The 20838-nt window shown below is 42.3% G+C and overlaps 1 protein-coding gene across 1 annotated transcript in view; it reads right to left on the bottom strand.

Moving 5' to 3' along the window:
• scfd2 (sec1 family domain containing 2) overlaps window positions 1-20838 on the bottom strand; it is a 114992-nt gene that overhangs the window by 29122 nt on the left and 65032 nt on the right. The gene's annotated exons all lie outside the window — the stretch shown is intronic.

Here is a 20838-nt window from a genome sequence, read left to right on the forward strand (position 1 = left end):
GCTTTGGGTAGTTATAAGAGGAAAAGCGTGTCTCTTCCCAGAATCCCTCTGTGTGTGATGGTGCTATTAATGAAAAACAAGGCTACAGACATGCTAGCGGCTCTGTGAGGCTCTACTTGAGCTAAATGCTAACGTCAACACGCTAACCACATCCATCATGCTACAGTAACACACTCACAATGACAATGCTAACATGCTGATGCTATGCAGGTGTAATCTGTACCATTATCACCATCTTACTTTAGTGTGTTAGCATGCTAACACTAGCTAATTAGTACTAAACACAATGTACAGCTGAGGCTGATGGGAATGTCAATAGTTTTGCAGGTATTTAGCCATAATAATGTTTGACCTGATGATGCATATTTTGTACATATGTAGGCCTATGATATGTACGGTGTATACTATTAAAATGACATTAAATCCTCCATTCAGCACAGTATTTTAGAAGCAGAATGATGGTGCTAAAGGATTATGATGGTGGAGCTTCATTCTTCAAACCTGCATTCGACACTATTGACCATACCATCCTCTTACAGAGACTGGAACATTTAGTTGGCATTAAAGGAATCGCACTAAGCTGGTTTAAGTCCTATTTTTCTGAGCGATCCCAATTTGTTAATATTAACGATAAACCATCCAAATACGCTAAAGTTAGCCATGGCGTTCCTCAAGGCTCAGTGCTTGGACCAATTCTATTCTCTTTATATATGCTTCCTCTAGGCAATATTATTAGGAAACACTCAATTAACTTTCACTGTTACGCAGACGACACCCAATTATATCTGTCAATCAAGCCAGACGAAAGCGGTCAGTTAGCTAAACTTCAAGCGTGCATTAAAGATATAAAATCCTGGATGACCCACAATTTTCTGATGTTGAACTCAAACAAAACGGAAGTTATTGTGCTGGGACCCAAGCACCACCGAACTTCATTATCTAAATATATAGCTACCCTAGATGGTATTGCCCTGGCCTCCAGCACTACTGTCAGAAATCTAGGAGTCATTTTTGACCAGGATCTATCCTTTAACGCCCACTTAAAACAAACCTCAAGAACAGCCTTTTTCCATCTTCGTAACATTGCCAAAATCAGGAACATCCTGTCTCAAAACGATGCTGAAAAACTAGTCCATGCATTCGTAACTTCCCGGCTGGACTACTGTAATTCTTTACTATCAGGCTGCTCAAATAAGTCCCTCAAGACCCTCCAGCTGATCCAGAATGCTGCAGCACGTGTTCTGACAAGAACTAACAAAAGAGATCACATTTCTCCTGTATTAGCTTCTCTGCATTGGCTTCCTGTAAAATCCAGGATTGAATTTAAAATCCTTCTCCTGACCTACAAAGCACTAAATGGTCAAGCACCATCATACATAGAAGAGCTTTTAGTACCTTATTGTCCCACTAGAGCACTACGCTCCCAGAACTCAGAGCTACTTGTGGTTCCTAGAGTCTCTAAAAGTAGAATCGGAGCCAGAGCCTTCAGCTACCAGGCTCCTCTCCTGTGGAACCAGCTCCCAACTTGGGTTCGGGGGGCTGACACCGTCGCCACATTTAAGAATAAACTGAAAACCATCATCTTTGATAAAGCTTATAGTTAGGGAGTGAGGAGTTGCAGCATAGTAGAGTAGAGGGAGGCAGGAAGTACAAGCCCGTTCCGGCAGGGGAGAGTACGAGCCCGGTCCAGGGCCCCTCTCTTTAGCCTGCCTCTCTTAGTTATGCTATTATAACTCTAGACTGCTGTGGGAAGCTCCTTCCAAGGACACAATGAGCCGCTCCCTCTTCTCTCTTTTCACTTGTCTCCTTTTGTGTGCATCTTAGTCCCAGAAATGCCTGTTACTAACCTAGCTCTGGGGAGTTTTCTCCCCGGAGTCCCTTTGCTTCTTCTTCACCCAGAACATCGCCTTGGAATTGGGTGGCACCTACACCGGGGTCCTGGGTGCAGCTGACGCTATGGACTTACTACACCCTGCTACGCTCTGCGTTTCCCCGCAGTGTCCGACTGCGTCCTGCCGCGTCCAACCGCGTCCACCCAGGCTGCTGTGCCACACTACACCCCGTAACGCCCTGCTGTGCCCTACTATGACATGAACTACTATGACTACCATTGTGATCACTGCTTCACTATCTTTATTATGACTATTATTGCCACCATTCACCACTCCCCCAACTGGTGCCGTCAGACACCGCCTACCAAGAGTCTGGGTCTGTCCGAGGTTTCTTCCTAACAAAAAAAAGGGAGTTTTTCCTTGCCACTGTCGCAATAGCTACTGCTAATGCTTGCTCTTGAGGCAACCACTGTAATAGTTGGGGCTTCGTAAAGTACAGAGTTTGGTCTAGACCTACTCTATCTGTAAAGTGTCTCGAGATAACTCTTGTTATGATTTGATACTATAAATAAAATTGAATTGAATTGAATTGAATTGGCTTTTGGCCATTTGGGGGCAGTGGAAAAGAGCTGTAGAACACAACACTGACATATTACAATTAAAAGTTGTAATGCTCAAAAGGTTAAGCTTAAAGGTGCTGTAGGTAGGATTGTGAAGATCCAGGACTTAGCCAAAAAAATTGAACATCGACAACTTCTCAGTCCCTCCCCCCTTTCTGCTAAAGCCCAAAACGGTCTCCTAAGCCCCTCCCCCCACAAGGGAGAATGAATGCGTGTGCATGAGCAGTGATTGACACGCAGTTAGACACCCCCCCCCTGCCCCTGATTGGTGCATCTGAACAGGGAGCTGTGGATTTTTGCAAATCACACTACAGGCTGTAGGTGGTGCCAGAGGAGCCAGATTTATTTTAAATGACCTGCTTCATGTAGTTCTACTGGAACATAGGGTCAGTTTCAGCAGATATGACAGAAAGTTAGTTTTATAAGGCTTACCTACTGCACCTTTAACACATGCACTTGCCTATATACCATAAAACAGGTATGGAGCAATATTAGCATTCTTTTGAAGTCGTGTTTCTGTCCACCTGCCATATGCAAGTCCAATCTTCACTGTCCTTTTAGCTCTGTTTTTGGTCTACACTGACGGTTAAGAGAAATATCTGGCTCACTAGCTGATAAAAGCGGTCTACTGAGGCCAAAAATGATGCTATGAGAGCGGCGAAACTGAACCAAAACAGTAAAAGGGCCGTAGAGCTGAGGAAAACTGCAATGTTTGGTAATAGGTTTCACAGGATTCTTGACCACGAGCGACAATTTTCACATTATACATAGACATTTCATCCATACATTATTGGCTATAAATTACATTATTTTTTATGTTTCAGCCCATTTACTACAAATTGCATATACTTAATAAACATCACAGGTGACTTTCTTTCTCCCATTCTAGACACCCACTGTTTTGTTATTAATATCTGCAATGTAAAAATCTGATAGCAGACTCTGGAAACCTCCTTGAGTTGTGTAATTATCCCAGCTCAAACTAATTCAATTTGACATTATTTTTGTTAAAGCCACATCATCATTAAGATGTAATGCAGTACTTTAAATACCATTACCTTGTATTGGTTTCAATGCAATTAAAATGTAGTGTAAGTAATCTACTGGTAAGAATAAAAAGCTGACACTGTAGAGCAGTGCTTTCCACTCGCTAATGCTCATCAAAGTGTGTAGAACACACGTTTTGTAATGAAGGAGCTAAAACACACTGGGGATGTCCTTTAAGCAAAGCTCTGAAAAGTATATGTGCTCTTGTGTACTTAGGGGGTCTGAGTTCATATAGTGTCACGAGGTGCTTATCGGGCCAGTCTGCAGGATTTAAGTTTCTGTTGGTTGACATGGCAACCCAATACTTTCACATAGTCGGAAAAGACTGTGTGCACAGAATACACACAGCATGGCACATACAATGTGTGTGTGTGTGTGTGTGTGTGTGTGTGTGTGTGTGCGTCTTGCATTTTTTCCATTGGCTTTTCCTGCTATGTGAAATAGGAGAGCTTTAATTAACAGTGAGCGTTCAGGGAGATTTGCTGACATTGTAGGAGCAAAAGGTATTTTATTATGCGATTGTCTGGCCATGAAAATGTTATGCAATGAAGAAGGAAAAAAAAAACTAGCACCTCTTTACACAATAACTCTTACATACATATTACAAAAATATAAATGTGACCTTGTCTGCAAAAAGTAATTCACATTCAAGAGTATTTTTTATGAATCCCACACCTCCATCTCCTTTTAAAACTTTATTGTATAATAACTATAAAAGCAACAGTTCCTTGACCCATAACATTACAGCAACAAAGCCACAGTGCTGTAAGCATGGCATGGGAAACTGCTACAAAAAAAACAAACTTTCTTCAGTATAGAACTTTAAAGTACTGAAAACTTTATCAAACACTAAAGCTCATTCTTTTATTCATACATGTCGTCAATCCAAAAACCATTCAAAAACACCTCTCTCCAGTCGGACAGGCACTGAACCCAGCTGAACCTGCAGTGTTGTTACCCAATCGTACCTGCATGCGTGTGGAAGAATGTCATTAGCACTGTGATGACTGAGTGTGTGTATCTGCCAAGCCAGGACAGAGAGAGTGCTTTTTTAATTTGGTAAAATATGCGGTGGTGGGTGCACACTCATTTTTTTGGCGGTGTGCACACACTCCGACACAAACATTGAATGTGTGTGTCTGTGTCGGACAGACACAGTAAAGGGACACTTTTCATCACTCCTCAATTCGAGATCATTCCTGAGGCGGGGCGTCAGCGGCTGCAGACATCAGGCCATTCCACACAGAAAGTGCTCACAGTGAGATAATCATGCTGAGCAGACCAGCTCCCTCTGTACCTCAAAGAAAGGTGGTGGGCCCTTCAGTGCTTCTGGCAAAACTGGAAGTAGAGACGCACTATGAGCCAAAGTAGGGTTATTCTGCCCCCTACAGGACAAGAGGGACAGTGCAGACAGTGAACTGTCTGCAGCATACTTAGCATGTACTAAGGCTATGTTTAGACGGAAACGATCTGAAGAGAAAACGCAAAAGTGGTGTTGTGTTCTCACTTTTTATTCCGTGTTTAGACGAGCGTTGTGGGGGGGAAATCTGCGTGCATATGGTGATGCAAAAGTGTGTGAAATTCGACGTAGTATGCACAACAAAAGCTGACAATTTTGTCTGGACAGACGAGGAGGTGGAGTTATTGCTCCCAACAATGCGCACACACACGGCACACACACACATGCGGTGCACGCGCACACACACACACACACACACACACACACACGCGGCGCACACACTTGGCTCTCTCTCTCTCTCTCTCTCTCTCACACACACACACTCACACACACACACACACATGCGGCGCACACACATACACAAACACACTCTCGCACAGTGCGTTTTTACGGGAACGCGACGGTGGAGCGTTTTGAAGATTTCCACTCTGGAGGGTGGTTTCACTTTTTTGCGTTTTTTAAGCCCCAAAAACGTCGCCGCCATCTAAACGAAAGGCACATCTGATCAAATATTTTGTCGTTTTCACCCGCGAGTGTATATTCGTGTAAACAGGGCCTGAATGGCAGCTTGTGTGAATAGTGTGTAGTATAGCTGCAGGACTGCATTTACTTTAAACAGTATACAACTTTACACAGTCTGTTATAGTGGTGGAATATAACTAAGTACATTTACTCAAGTTCTGTACTTTAGTACAAATTTGAACTACTTGTACTGTACTTGAGTCTTTTCTTCTCATGCCACTTTCTACTTCTACTCCGCTACATTTCAGAGAGAAATATTGTACTTTTTACTCCAATACATTCATCTGACAGCTTTAGTTACTAGTTACTGTACATATTAAGATGTTTGCCCACAAAACAAATGTGGTTTATAAAATACGTTTTATCATACATTAAACTGCCCAACAATATATAGACCTACAAAACCAGCTGAAATGATGAGACCATTAAACACTTAGTTGATTGACAGAACTGTGAGGATGTTTCTGCATCACTTTTAAAACTTTAAGTACATTTTCCTGATGATACTTTTTTACTAAAGAAACATTTTCAATGCAGGACTTGTACTTGTAACAGAGTATTGTTTACAGTGTGTGGTAGGCTATTAGTACTTTTAGTTAAGTAAAGGATCTGAAAACACCCTTCCACCATTATTAAGGTACAGGGAGACTAGTAAATGTTTTTCTATTGGCAGAGAGCCCTCTGCTGGTCAAAAGCAACCAGCACATAGCAAAGGCTCTGTCTTATCTGCCACTGTATATGGTCACACAGTGAGAGTGTGTGTGTGTGTGTGTGTGTGTGTGTGTGTGTGAGAGAGAGAGAGACAGACACAGAAAAGTGTGTCAGATGTTTGTTGGGTGACCATACAGATGTTTTTTTTATGTTTGTGTTTTTTAATGTTATCTGCTGAAGTGTGAACAGACAATAAAGTTTTATCTTTTCGTATCTTCACTTAATGGACTATTTAACACGTGTATTGGGCAACTGCAGCTCAGGTTGTACAGCTATTAGTCCTAATGTTAGTGGTTTGCTCCACAGCTCAACATGTCGCTCTGGCCTTGACCAAGAACACAATTTTCAAGTGTGGAATTACATAACTATTATCTGTAATGTGTATATGTCATTAATACGTCCACATACGGACACTATAATGCAAAAACTGGAAGAACAAAAACAACTGTCACAGGTCAGAGATGCTCTGTTAATCTGCTACTGAAAGATGTCAGGTTGTACCTGGTTGACAAAGCCAATAAAGTCACATTTTACACATAAAGTCAACTTTTACAACCAATAACATTTGAATATTGCCATTGCACGATGGGACCAAATACTAGTTTGAGAGAAAATGAGCAGAACTTATTTGTGTGATTGATATAAATCAGGGCTTCTCAGAGCCCGGACCAAACGGCAAGTCAATCCAGACCCAGCACTCATGTTATGAGTACAATACATTACGAAGGGTAACATTTTCTATTTTAAAATACATTTTCTATTGATCAATAAATTATTAGGGACATTGAATATACACGAAAAAAATCAATGTCAAATAATTCCAAAAAACTTTGAAAAAAGGTGAAACAAATCAACAAAAATGTAAAAAAAAAAAAAAGGCACAAAAAATGCAGAAAAATTCAATTAAAATTGGATGAGGACCTTTGAGAGATACGTTTGAGAACTGCTGATATAAATCATTTCACTGCACATTTATGAAAATAGTAGAAAAAAGTTTTTTATGACTCCGAATGCACAACTGTTTTCTTTTTTAAAGATTATATTTTGGGCATTTCTGCCTTTAATCGACAGGACAGCTGAGATATGAAAGGGGAGAGAGAGGGGGAAGACATGCAGGAAACCGTCACAGGTCAGACTCGAACGTTGGACCTTCTGCATCGAGGAATAACCCTTCACATATGTGCGCCCGCTCTACCAACTGAGCTAACCCGGCCACACTAAACAGGTTTTTCATGTGAATATACATCTATTCTTTATCCTAGGGAACACACACATTATGTAATCATTAAAAAACACCTGTGTTTCTGTACTAGCCTGTGAATAATGTGAATGAGGGATTTTCTTTCTGACGTCACCTTGAGGTCGGAATATGTAGTCATCTATTACAAACAATCTGTATCAGCGTGTATATAATATTAAATCAACATGATGGTAACTGGTTTAATGTCTCAACAGTTTCTGAACCAATGCGACTTCAATGGCCCAAATGTCTCGGAGGGTCAAAAAGCCCAAAGAAAAAGAAGGGAGGTCAAAAACAAGGTTTAAAATGAGTAAACAAGGACTTCCTCCCTGAGGGTAAAATGTGCACCTGGACTTCTCGTTACTGCTGCGCTCTGAGGACGGCTCAGCACCAAAGAACACATGTGGCCCAGAGGAAACAAGCTCATAGCACAAACACACACACACACACACACACACACACACACACACAGAGTTCTGGGGAAATGTATTGGCCAATAGGGGTTCAATAAACCACCTCCCAAGTTTTCATGAGTAACCATTGTGGCATTGCCTTCAGTTGAAGTATCGAGAGTGTTGAAAAATCCATACACTGCTGCACGCACGCACGCAGATCCTCTTCAATTTCACAGCTCTAACAGCCTGTTTGCTTCCCCTCTGCTCCGACTCTGTCACATTCATCTCCCACTATCAGCGGCGATACAAACAACTTGCCTTTTTTTTCCGTGCCAGTATGCGCTTTCGTTTCATGTCTTATATTGCGCTTTTATGTGCAAGACAGATGCGTGTGTCAGGTTCAAATAACCCGTGTTATCATCATTTTAAAGACAAATGTTTGGCCTATAACATGCGAAAAGAAGCAAATGGGATAACACTCTTTCTTTATGCGTTTCTCTTATGTTTCTCCATTCCCGTCTCCCTGAGGTCTTCACCTGGGGGCCCTTCAAGGCTCTGCCAAACACCGTGGGGAGCAAGACATTAATCAAAGGAGGAGAGGGTGGCAGGGGTGTCCTGCTCTCCCACCATGTTTTCTCCAATCCCCTCCCTCCCTTTTCAGCATTTTAAATCTCTCACAGTCTGAGGAATCATCACCCTCAAAGCCCCTCCCCCTGTGCTCCACAAGAGTAATGGATGGCTGAGACACACATACAAATAGGGCTGCACAATTCATCGCAATTTTATCGAACTCGCAACATGGACTAGTGCAATATCCAAATCACAGGGGGGCGCGACATTTGTTAAAGGCAAAATATGTGTGAAGTATTGTGGTGCTGCAGAGACGTCCCAGCCCCACAGACTAAAGTAAAAACTATTTTTCAATGAAAATGAGAATAATGATAACACAAATGATCATTCCCTACAATATCGTGAATCATATTGCAATTGTAATATCAGTCAAAAATAATCGCAATCACATATTTTCCTCCTATCGTGTAGCCCTTCATACAAACACACATAAAAACAGACTGCGGAGCTAACTCACACGTAAACTTCATATAAATGCTTAAGTTAAAGTAAGAAAAAAGAGCAGTTTAAATAGTGATCACCTGCTTATGAAGAAAGAGAGTCACTGTTGGAGGAGAGGTCCAAAAGGGGGCCAGCTCTTATTTTGACAGCCCCCCCGTCCTATAGAAAATGGCCTCTGTTCTGTTTGTTTTCCCGAGGAGAAACATCTGAACATCTGTGGTGTTCCTCGGAGCAACATGCTGGGCTAGAGTTACAAGCTGCACCGGTGCACAAGAATGCATTAAACACATGTGCACAGTCAGACACATAAACATGCACACACACACACACACACACACATCAGGAGGGAGACAAACACACAAATGTAGGGATGTTAAACTGAGAATGATGTACTCTATCGCTGCTGTAGCATATTATTTATTTTATTCTTAATAAGTAATGTAAAATCCACACGTTTTATTACCAGACAAACACTTCAAAGGCAGCCTGAGGAATGTTACCTAATGCCAGGACTGTTGGGGTACAGCACTGGGAATGTGTATGGAAGTGTGTGTGTGTGGCAGATATAAGCTTGTTCTCAAGTGTATAGCAATAGCTGGATGGATAACTTCGTTGTTTTCTGGCTGTATCTGGAGTTTGTGTTGTCTTACTATCTATTGAACCAAGAAATCCAAGGCTCAAAAACAACTCTAAAGCAAATATTGTGTAAGCGCTAACATATTTTACTTGGCAAAGAACATCTGGCCTTTGTCATAGGCCTCCTTTTTTCAATAAAAAAAGAAGGCGTCATGCCCTTTTTTTGCTATGAGAAGTGATAAGAGGATGGGGAACAGCGATGGCTGCGTTTTAAGAACTTCACCGCGGCCGTGGAGGTAAATGTTTTCTCCGAGAGATACAGGACAGAGGACACTTTGATTGCAGAGAGGAGATCTGAGCTCATCTGAGCTCGATTCAGTTTCACACAATCTCGGCTGATGCAGATCTGGACACGGTCACTAGGGGGCACTGTTACACTGCTCACTGAACCCTAACAAAAACACACACACACACACACACACACACACCAGCCCCCGCTCTTAAACACACTGCTGCCACGACTGAGCTGTTTTCTCTTGTTCTCCTGAGACAGATCAACCCATTTTTTTGGTGTGTTTTTGACTTTGTCCAACCTCTCCATCTCAGATAATACTGCGGGGTTGTGGCCCAGATGTGAGGCACCAACTCGAAACCTGCTAAAAAAAACACAGTCACTTTCCCTTCTCCTCTGATCCACATGTGTTTTTCAAAGAACCACAAAAAGACAGAAGTTAAACATTGTGTGGAGCTAAGTACTAATATATTTCAGGTTTTGCAGTTTAAAGAAGAAACACAGCCCACATACACATGTGCATGTATGTATAAGTAACTGCAATCTAAGTTGGAATAGAGAAAAACAACACTAAAGCTGAGGCAACCCATCGACAACAAACATATCATTTCAGTGTTTCCCTGAAATGAAAACATTTCAATTTAAGTGTGCAGTGCAGTGACACTGCCCCAAAACGTGTCCAATGATGCCTTTAACTTCCTGATGCTCCTCTTTTATGATACCAGACTTGTGCATGTTCACTTTCAATCCCACTACTCAGGGGGACCATTTACAGCAGCCCAATACTTAGGTGTGTGTGACTTGTAGAATTGTCAAAGTACAGCATTCTTCAAACCACATCTGGGAGGGGCTGTGTCTTACATAGAAATTGCGACCTGTAAACTGGCAATGATGGTTGAAAAATAAGAGGCCTGAGCTGCCTTGCAATAGCATATGCAGCACTAATAGACTATCATACTGGACACAGGTTGACATTTGAGGGAGACACTGAGGCATAACCGCTGGACCCAATCCTGTGACATAAAGACAAGGTAAAGGAATTCTTAGACAGCATAATATGTAGGATCAAACCAAATGCCACGCTGTTATACCCTGGAAATCCAGAGTTCTCACAAGAGCACAATTTGAATTTGCTCAGCGAGTCACTCTGGCATTCAGTAATGATGCTCATTAACTATGCCCTTGTAGCCGAGCTGCACCAATCACATCGGTGTATCTGATATAGGCGGGCCAGAGGCCAGCTAAACAGATGATGACAGCGCTGCGACGTCCAAGTCATTAGTAAACATTGCAAGATGGCTACGGATGAACGCCAGTGGACATTTTTTAAGAAGCGACAAAAAACATTGGAGAAAGCCACACAAAAAAACGGGAAAAAAAAATATTTAGAAAAAAAAACTACAAAAATGCAACAAATGCAACATGTGGTAAGACATTTTACTTTTCAATGAAATAAACCGTACATGTCTGGCCCTGGATGTGATTCTTATTTTCCAGTGTGGCCCTTAGTGAAAGTGAGTTTGATACCCCTGACTTAGAGGATCAGTATCCTATACTAATTGACCCATTGTGGCCAATTGACAAGCTATGACCCAAATATTTTATTCCACAACATACTGTTATGCTGTTCTTTGCTGCACAATAGATCTGACATTTTAAACACAAAATGCAAACATTCCACACTACACTACAGCTATGTAGGCTCCAAAGTCATCCAAAGCCCTCCAAAGCCCTACAAGTGTGCGTCAGATCAGTGGGGTTGAAAGTGCTTAAAAGCCTGATGGCAAATGCTCAATCCCACACGCTAGGAAGCATGATGATGTGATAATGTGCATGGCAGCCCTGAGTGTAGCCTGGCTGCTCCAAGCCTACACCACCATGCTAACTGAGAGCTGGAGGAGAGGCACGGCTCCGGGTCAACCACACTGCTGGGGTTAGCACTAATGAACTATGGAGCATGGGTGCTGTAATTCATCTCCTCTGCCAAGGCTGCTTGATTTTCCGATGAAAATTAACCAGACGCAACTGAGAAACATCCATACAACAAACGATCTTGGATGTAACTCCTTGTGGTTTGTGGTTATACACATAACATATGACATTGACAATCAGTCAATTATAATATTTTAGCACAAAGATGTTAAATGATATGATATGCAGACAAAAATTAGACAAATCGTGGATAAAATGCGACTCTCTTCCCCCAAAAAAACGCTCCCATATGTTGTTTGTTCAAGCAGCAATTATAACCTCTAGTTGCCGTAGGAATTATGACAGGAGCAAAGCAGAAAGTGGTGTGACAAAGTATAAGAGCGCCAAGTTCTGCGCAAGAAACTAGGTTGGGGGTGTTGGATGTGTCAAACAAACGCAGGACTTTCACCCAGGAGACCGCGGTTCCTTTCCCGTTTGAAAATAAAAGTAATTGGCAAGTTATGTCACTAGCTACGTGAGCTACTTCACGTTCACGTGCGTAACCAGAAGTGAAGTAACGGTCGATCAGTCACTGTGTTCAGTATATGTTGAGCCGTTGCGGGTGCCGTACTAGTAGGAAGTTATCCTGCGCATGCGTGTTACTCTGTAGGCTGACTGGACGTGTAGCTCCAGTTGTGTGTGACTGCGGTTCTGTTATGTTGCATCCTCGATGGTCATTAAACCAAGTTTGAAGTAAGGCAACTTGTTTCCATTCGTGCAAACTTCCGACAGTAACGTCTGATACCCAAACAACGTTGTTTTTTATAAACTTAAGTAGTTTTTGAGCCTAAACATAACCAAACTGCAACCTTCTCACAATGTTAAAGGTGCAGTAGGTAAGACTTATAAAACTAATTTTCTGTCATATTTGCTGAAACTGACCCTATGTTCCAGTAGAACTATATGAAGCAGGTAACCTGGCTCCACCTACAGCTTGTAGTGGGATTTGCAAAAATCCACCGCTCCCTGTTCAGATGCACCAATCAGGGCCGGGGGGGGGTGTCTAACTGCGTGTCAATCACTGCTCATGCACACTCATTCATTCTCCCTTGTGGGGGGAGGGGCTTAGGAGACCGTTTTGGGCTTTAGCAGAAAGGGGGGAGGGACTGAGAAGTTGTTGATGTTCAAATTTTTTGGCTAGGTCCTGGATCTTCACAATCCTACCTACAGCACCTTCAACGACATGTTTAAACCACGACTGTTAGGTTCAAAACTGCAACTGTTAGGTTCTCTGGTTTAGATATGAGGATGGAAAGCGCTCCTGTGGTTCGTATTAGAGGGTAGGACCTACATCGTCGTATGGTTTGTGGGGACTTGTTGTAAAATGCAGTTAATTGTCAAAGTAAATGTTTAAGACATTAATGTTAAACACTTCATAAATGAATACATTGCTAGAATTAAATCGTTGATATACTTGCCTCATATTCTCAACTCCTTATGCATCATTTATTTTCTATTTGTTTTTACAAGCGCACTGCCTGAAGTGCTAATCTGGAAACTCACTTGCAGAGCAATAGTTATAAATATCCAAATATCCACCCATGAATTGAGGTAATTATGTTGAAAAATGAACATCATGAGAGGAGGGCAGAAAGACAACGCACAAGCAAAAATCAAGAAAGCCAGAAGCCAATTCATATTCACAGCATTATTTCAGAACAGGAGGACTCTTCAAGGGTCACTAGTCAGGTTGCAGGATCACATCATTTCCAACTAAAAAAAACCATGTCTTTTAACTATCAGATACCTAAAGCATATGGGCCTTTAAAAATTTGTTTTTGAACGCTGCAGTTCTTCCCAGCCATTTTGTGCCTCTGTCCTAGTTCAAAAATCTCCATTTGAGGGTGCAGGAGAGGGTTTTCTGTAAATGTACACCTCCTGAATGAATAAGCACTTCCTGTTTCAGTCAGGATTGGGGTTCACACAGGGGGGTTAGACTCTGACTGTCTCGTTCTCTCCCTTGCGCTTTCTTTCCCAACACTAGGAAAAGAAAAAACAACGACTCAAACAGCCAAGAGCAGGATTTTCAGTTCACTTGCAGACTCTTAAACATGAAGCTAAAATCTCACATACTTATCAAATTATAGTAAGGCTCTATTACACAGACTTTATTGGAGTGTACATCAAATTAATAGCCAATTTTACAACTACAACAGAAACACTTGGTTCCCATTAAATCACCCAATGTAAACAGAGAAATTTTGTTTCATAAGTAAAGAGGAGATGGAGAGATAGAAGAAAACAATGGGAGAGGAGGACTGGACTGTTTATTTACCGAGTGCAAAGCAAAAAAAAAAAGAAAAAAAGTTGCTTCCAATAGTGAGGACAGAAATGCTCCCACAAGACAAATGTCTGCTCGTACACACACACACACACACACACACACACACACACACACACACACACACACACACACACACACACACACACACACACACACACACACACACACACACACACACACACACACACACACACAACCGTTAGACAGGAGGAGGACAGATGAGATTATGAGAGGGTGGTGTAGCTGATGAAAAGACATGATTAACCTTTGATCTCCTATGTATCGTGTGTGTGTGTGTGTGTGTGTGTGTGTGTGTGTGTGTGTGTGTGTGTGTTTTGGAAAGTATGAGTGAGAATGTGTTACGAGAGAAGAGAGAGTGTGTGTGTGTGTGTGTGTGTGTGTGTGTGTGTGTGTGTCTGTCGAATGATAACCATGCTCGGCCGCTCCCATGGGAGACATGTTCAGATCCTTTGATAGTGGCTGCAGGGATGGAGCAGAGAGGAGGCGGTCGGTGGTGGTGGCTGTGGCTGTGTGTGTGTGTGACTGACATGCTGGTGGGGGTGGTTGTGTAGCCTCTACCCTCTGGTGGTCCCTGGGTGCTGTTGGTCTGAATTACGCGCTGACGGGGACAGAGGGGTGGACAGGAGAATTTGTATCTGACCTCCGAAACCAAACTGACCTGGGACCAGGGCTAGGTATCGTCCAAAAGGTTCGATACCTTGGGGCGCCCTGGTAGCTCATCTGGTTGAGCGGGCGCCCCATGTACCAAGGCTGATTCCTTACCGCAGGGGCCCAGGTTCAAGTCTGACCCCCCTGGCCCTTTGCTGCATGTCATCCCCCCTCTCTCTCTCCCCCCTTTCTTATCTTCAGCTGTCCTATCAAATAAAGGTAAAAAAAAAAAAATATATATATATATTTCAGCTCCTTTACACCTATGTGACGCTTACTGTAGTCAACCCTCTCAAAAAACAGCAACACACACACACATGAGCCCCGTCTCTGTGGGTAAGGTAGAGATTTCCCTGCATGTCTGTACAATGTGTAAACAGCCAATCACAAACATCATTAGATCTTGGTACAGTAGAAGCATGCTGCATGCTTATTGGCTCACTGACACTGATGACTCCGTAGGTATGGAAATTTGCTATTGAATGACAAGGCATTTTTTGATACTCGATAATATGGAGGAAATTCGGTCGGTGCTTAATAGTATCAAAGTTCGGTACCCAGCCCTACCTGGGACAAAGCATGGGAATGCAGTAGCCGTGTGTGTTATGTACGTATGTAGTGTGTACGTCAAAGTGAGAGTGAGAGAAAAAGTGAGCAATGATGCGTGTGGGAAAAGAAGAGAGAAAATGAGTGTGTGTCTGTGGGAAAGCAGAAAAGAGAGATTAGTTTCTATACGCGCTGGACAATGCCTTGTGTATTTGTGCGAACAAGTTCATGCATGACAGTTTGTTGACTCTACAAAGCCATTACTGCACGGTCACACCGAGGAAATACACATTTGATTGAGAGAGAGAGAGAGTTGCGGATTTCATTTGATACCTGAAAGCCAAATAAACAACTGGGGGGCCTGCCAGATCTGCACCCAGAGCAATAAACTCCACTGATATCTGAGCCGCTGGGTCTGTTTACTGGCTCATCAGTCAACACACAGAAAGGGCATGTACACACGGACACATCCAAACCTGGACGCTTTTTACACTAATCTTTCCTGTAGAACACTGCTGCATCAGATCTAAATCTTTAGATATATATTATCTGTGGAGATATTTAGAGCTACTATTGCATGAAAGAACAGAGGACGTATATTCTGTGTGAAATCCAGATTGAAATGACTTGTTTTCAACCACGAAGACGTCTTCAACGGTCGCGAGTCTCTGTGAAGGCTAAAAGAGGGGCGGGATGCAACAGAAAACAGAGATTGAAGCCACATGTTGAGGCACAGCTCAGATTGATTGATTAACCTGGAATGGTTTTTTCTTTTCTCTCTAAAAGTTCCACAGCAAAACCAGAGCAGATGACAATGGACAATTGAGCTGATTTACGGGATTCATTCTTTCTTTCCCCCCCATGTATCTCTTTCATTCTCTTACACTCATATGGCTCTTACCCACTGCTAGTACCAGCTCTACTCGGCTCGGCTCCACCGCAGTGCCCCGTCCCCACCGCAGTGCCCCGTCCCCCCTTTTTTCCATTGCAGATTTAGTACCGCCTCATGCGTGAGGCGAGCGTGGCTGGTCGTCATAGCAACAACGCAGGAAACAGCCGTGACCTAACGCGACACACACACACACACACACACACACACACACACACACACACACACACACACACACACACACACACACACACACACACACACACACACACACACACACACACACACAGAACGTCGAAGGTGTGTTGTTTTTGATTCTTGGCATGTGGCTGTTTGCCAGAAGACACATTTTGTTTCAAAAGAAGCTGGAGGCAGCAAAAAAACCACCGCTGGCTAAACTATTTAAAAATGGCGGGTTTGGGGGTGACCTCTAGCTCACCCAGTAAGAACGTGCACCCCATGTAGGCTGAGGCCTTTGCAGCGGCCCGGGTTTGAGTCCGACCTGCTGCCCTTTGCTGCGTGTCATCCCCCATCTCTCTCCCACCTTTCCTGTCTATCCACTGTCACTCTGAAATAAAGAGAAAAAAGGGTTTGTTCAGGACACCCCCGTCTATCGCTAGCAATGATGACGCAGTGATTAGTGACGATTCTCTCCGACCAATCAGTAGTCTGCAGGTTTTCACATCACCTTTTGGTATCGGCTCAGCTCACTTGGAACATCGACGGAGGTGATACTTAAAAAAAGGACCTGTTAGCAGGTACCAGGGACTTATTTTTCATAATGGAAACCCAAAAAAGGCGAGTAGAGTCGAGGCAAGTCGAGCAAGTACCACGTGATGGAAAAACGGCAATACACTTTAACTGTGGCTCAGACACACACTGTTGTGCTTGCGGGATGACTCACATGCTCTCTCCGCAGGAGAGGGATGATGTGTTGCCTTCATCTCCGAGTCCCAGTTCTACAAGAGCACAGGAAATCGTATGATCTCAGACTTAAAACTGCTTTTTGAGAGTGGGATGACGTTCTGATGTCGCTCTAAAGGGACAGTAGCATACAGCAGGGGGGGACGGGCTGCATCAGTGTGTAATCCCACGGTGAGGAGGAGGCTGCAAAGGGATGAGACAAGTCTTACTCAGAAGTAAAGGGGAAAAGTGAAAAATCTTACAGGTTGGGAGAGCATCATGGGAACTAAAAACACAGTGGCATATACTAAGTCACACTCACATAAAACTTAAAATACTGCTACAGCAGACACTGGGAACACTTCCTATAGTTACTATTGCATAGGTAGAGAGTTCCAATCGAAACTGTTCACAGAATGACATTCTGCAGAGAGAGGGCTTTCACTTCCTATTTCTCTTCACCTTTTCAAAGATATCACTAAGTTATAAGGGGCATCATGTTATACACTAAAAACAGCAAATGTAAAACACTGCAAACTGATTTCTTAAACATTATGGAGACTAAAAGCCAGTTTCTGGGGGAGGGGTAAGAGGAATCTGACTGACGCAACACAATTTCTCCTGGAGAAAGCGGATTTCTTGGCCATTCATACCTGTAAGCAGGTTTCTAATAGGCTTTTTACATGTATTCATGTCAAGACTTTAGAAAAAGAAAGTTTTGCTGTGACAGCAGAGCGGCAGCATGAAATTAGAGATTATGCCCTAAAACCAAAGTATTTTCAATTTGGAAGCCTAATAAAGTTGCTACAGCTAAATATTTGAGTATTAGTAAAACTCAGACATATTCCTAGTCTGATATACTGCAGCAGCAGCACCATTCATTTCTTTCCTGTTTGTAGTGTGCTTTTCTATTCCTGCCAATTTCCTATCATTCTATCTCGTTATATATAATGTTGTTGATATCACAACAAGAATAACATATCATAAAATGTAATCTAATGTAATATGGCAGAGCTAGGGTTAATCCGTGTCTTTGACTGATCGTGTGATCACTGTACTCTTCATTTTAGGAGAAACTGCTTTATAAATGTCTTCTTCACAGTGAGGAGCTGGGAGACCAGCCCTATAAACTCAAAAGTCTGTTGCTGAGTCTGTTGCTAAGTGAGTGTGTGTGTGTGTGTGTGTGTGTGTGTGTGTGTGGGGGGGGGGGGGTATCTTAAAGATATCTTTAAGTTTTGACGAGTACAATCAAAGTAGTAGATATCGTGAAATACAATTTCTACTAGCAAAAACATTATTGTGGACATCTTTTCTTGCCATTCGGACTCGTGAGAATTTAATGTTGACTAGGAGGAATGCTATTTTGGATATCCAAAATGTAATTACAGATAGTAGTGTGGTCCGACTAAATGTTAAACAGCTTGCCCCGGGGCACGAAGACGTGAAAGGGCCCACGAGGCTCGAAAAAGACATTTTAAATAAAATTGACCAAAAAAAAACATGCTCGACTTAACTCCCGACTGACGTGTGTGTGTGTGAGTTAAAACTTAAATAAGATAAACTCAAAAAATCTGAAAGTTCATATTATGAAGAAAGGAGAAATCATCTTTACAATAGAAACATCTGAAAGTGGCACAAGGAAATGATGCCAGTGCATCGGTGCACCGCTGAACACAGAGGCTGGTTTATAGCAGACAGCTGTTGGCCATCCAACAGAGAAGAAATGAACAGTAAAGTTGTCAGGTGGTAGTAAATGTTTAGTGTAGGATGTCCATTAATAAATGCTGCTGCTCCTCAATACCAATATTTTATATTATATATTATGTGAGATATATATATATATATATATATATATATATATATATATATATATATATATATATATATATATATATATATATATATATTATATTTTAAGGCTGTAATACATAATTGTCATAGGCTGCAACCTAGGTCTGGTCTGTTTAACAAAGAAACAGAGACAATTTATTAGTCAATAACACTTTAGATGAGGAACATTTTTTAAATAGCATGATTATATTGTTGACTACATTAAATTAAGTTAAAATTAAGTTATCTGTCTAAAAATCTCAACCATGTCATGTGACATACTACTTCAGTAACCTTTAAGAATCTCATTTAATGTCCAAGAATACATGGTACAGACACCAACGCTGAGCATCCCTGTAAAGATTTGGCCACAATTAGACAGTTAAGATAAATATAGGTACAGGTTATTACAGTGCATGTAGTCTCGCATTGACTGACCTTCACACACCACAGCATTCCGAGATGGGAGAAAAACGTGCTCTGGTTTATTGGCATTTCTTTAAACCAATCACAATTGTCTTGGGCGTTGCTTAGCGCCGGACGGAGCCACAGTGCTGCTGCAAAATAGCCTCAGGAAGGAACTTGTTTTGGTGGAACATGTGTACGTTCAAAGGTTGTTTTAGTCGTGCAACAGAAAACTCAGATTGGACAGATAGTCTAGCTAGCTGTCTGGATTTACCCTGCAGAGATCTGAGGAGCAGTTAACCATAGTCCTCAGAAATCCACCGGAGTTTAGAACGGCAACACAAAGGAAGAGGAAGGTAACGGCCATACGGCAGAATTTCCGGCGGCACCTGAACTATCCCGGAAAAACAACGTCGTCGATATAGACTACGTGTAAATGCGTTATTGTGTTATTATATTTAATTTCCTGCGCAACCTAAATTCTCTGAGTAACCCGGTTTGTTGTGTGCATGTAAACGTATGATACCTTGATTCTAGAAAAATATATATGTTGCCGTTTTCCTTTTGAAATGTCAATGTTCAATGTCATTGTGAGCCCCACAAACTAAATTTCAATCCATCTCCATTGTAGGTGGAGGCAGATGCATAACTAAATACCACTAGTGGGTTAATGAGAACATATGTTTTTTTGTAATTCATGTGCACTGACCCTTTAACGTGGAAGTAAATATGTGTGACATAAACAGCTGGTATGTCCGGGCAACAGTGAGTGAGTGAAAGAGAGAGGAGTGGAATGTAAGAGAAGGCAGTCATTGCCAGATAGTGGGGGGGGGGGGAGGATAAGGTGGGGGAGTCCCACAGACACAGAGGAAGCCTCCTATCACAGGAAGCTCATCTTTGCAAATGTCAGATCCTCCTAATCGCAGCTCTATACTTCCTGTTTCAGTCCCCCGAGCTGGACAACATCACACGAGCACACACAACGATACCCGTGACCAAAAGAGATCATACATATACTTACCCATCCAGGCAGGCATTCTACACAAACATCACATCCTGGTGGGGTTAAGGTCCACATCAAAGTGGATTATAGGGTGGATGGAGCCGGCGCTACAGTGACCGCTAGCAGTCGTACCACCTTATTATTTCTGACCTTGATATGTCGACGCCGCCCATGGGGTTTTGAGAACGTCTCAAAAACTGTCCGCTTCTTTCCCCCCCCAAACATCATAGTAACCAACGATAATCTCTGCCGAAGAGATGCATTGCTTACAAAAAAATGGGTTAGCATAACACAAATAACACACAGCAGTCCTCATAACACACAGCAGCCCTACAGAAAAACACAAACTTCATAATCCTGTCATTCAAAAAGACATAATAAACGGGCTAATCCGCTCCCACACATCGCAACAGAGGGGGCTGTCACGGATGGGTCAGGAACCCCGCAGCACAGTGCTATCACAACTGAAAACATTTGGACTACAAAAACATTTGGACTACAAAAGCTTGCTAGTTTTAGAATTATTTAAGATCAAGTTCAAGTGAAAGCGTGAGCCAGCTGCCCATGTATGTG

Source organism: Sander lucioperca, chromosome 11 (genome assembly GCF_008315115.2).
Source record: "Sander lucioperca isolate FBNREF2018 chromosome 11, SLUC_FBN_1.2, whole genome shotgun sequence".
Classification (NCBI taxonomy): Eukaryota; Metazoa; Chordata; class Actinopteri; order Perciformes; family Percidae; genus Sander; species Sander lucioperca.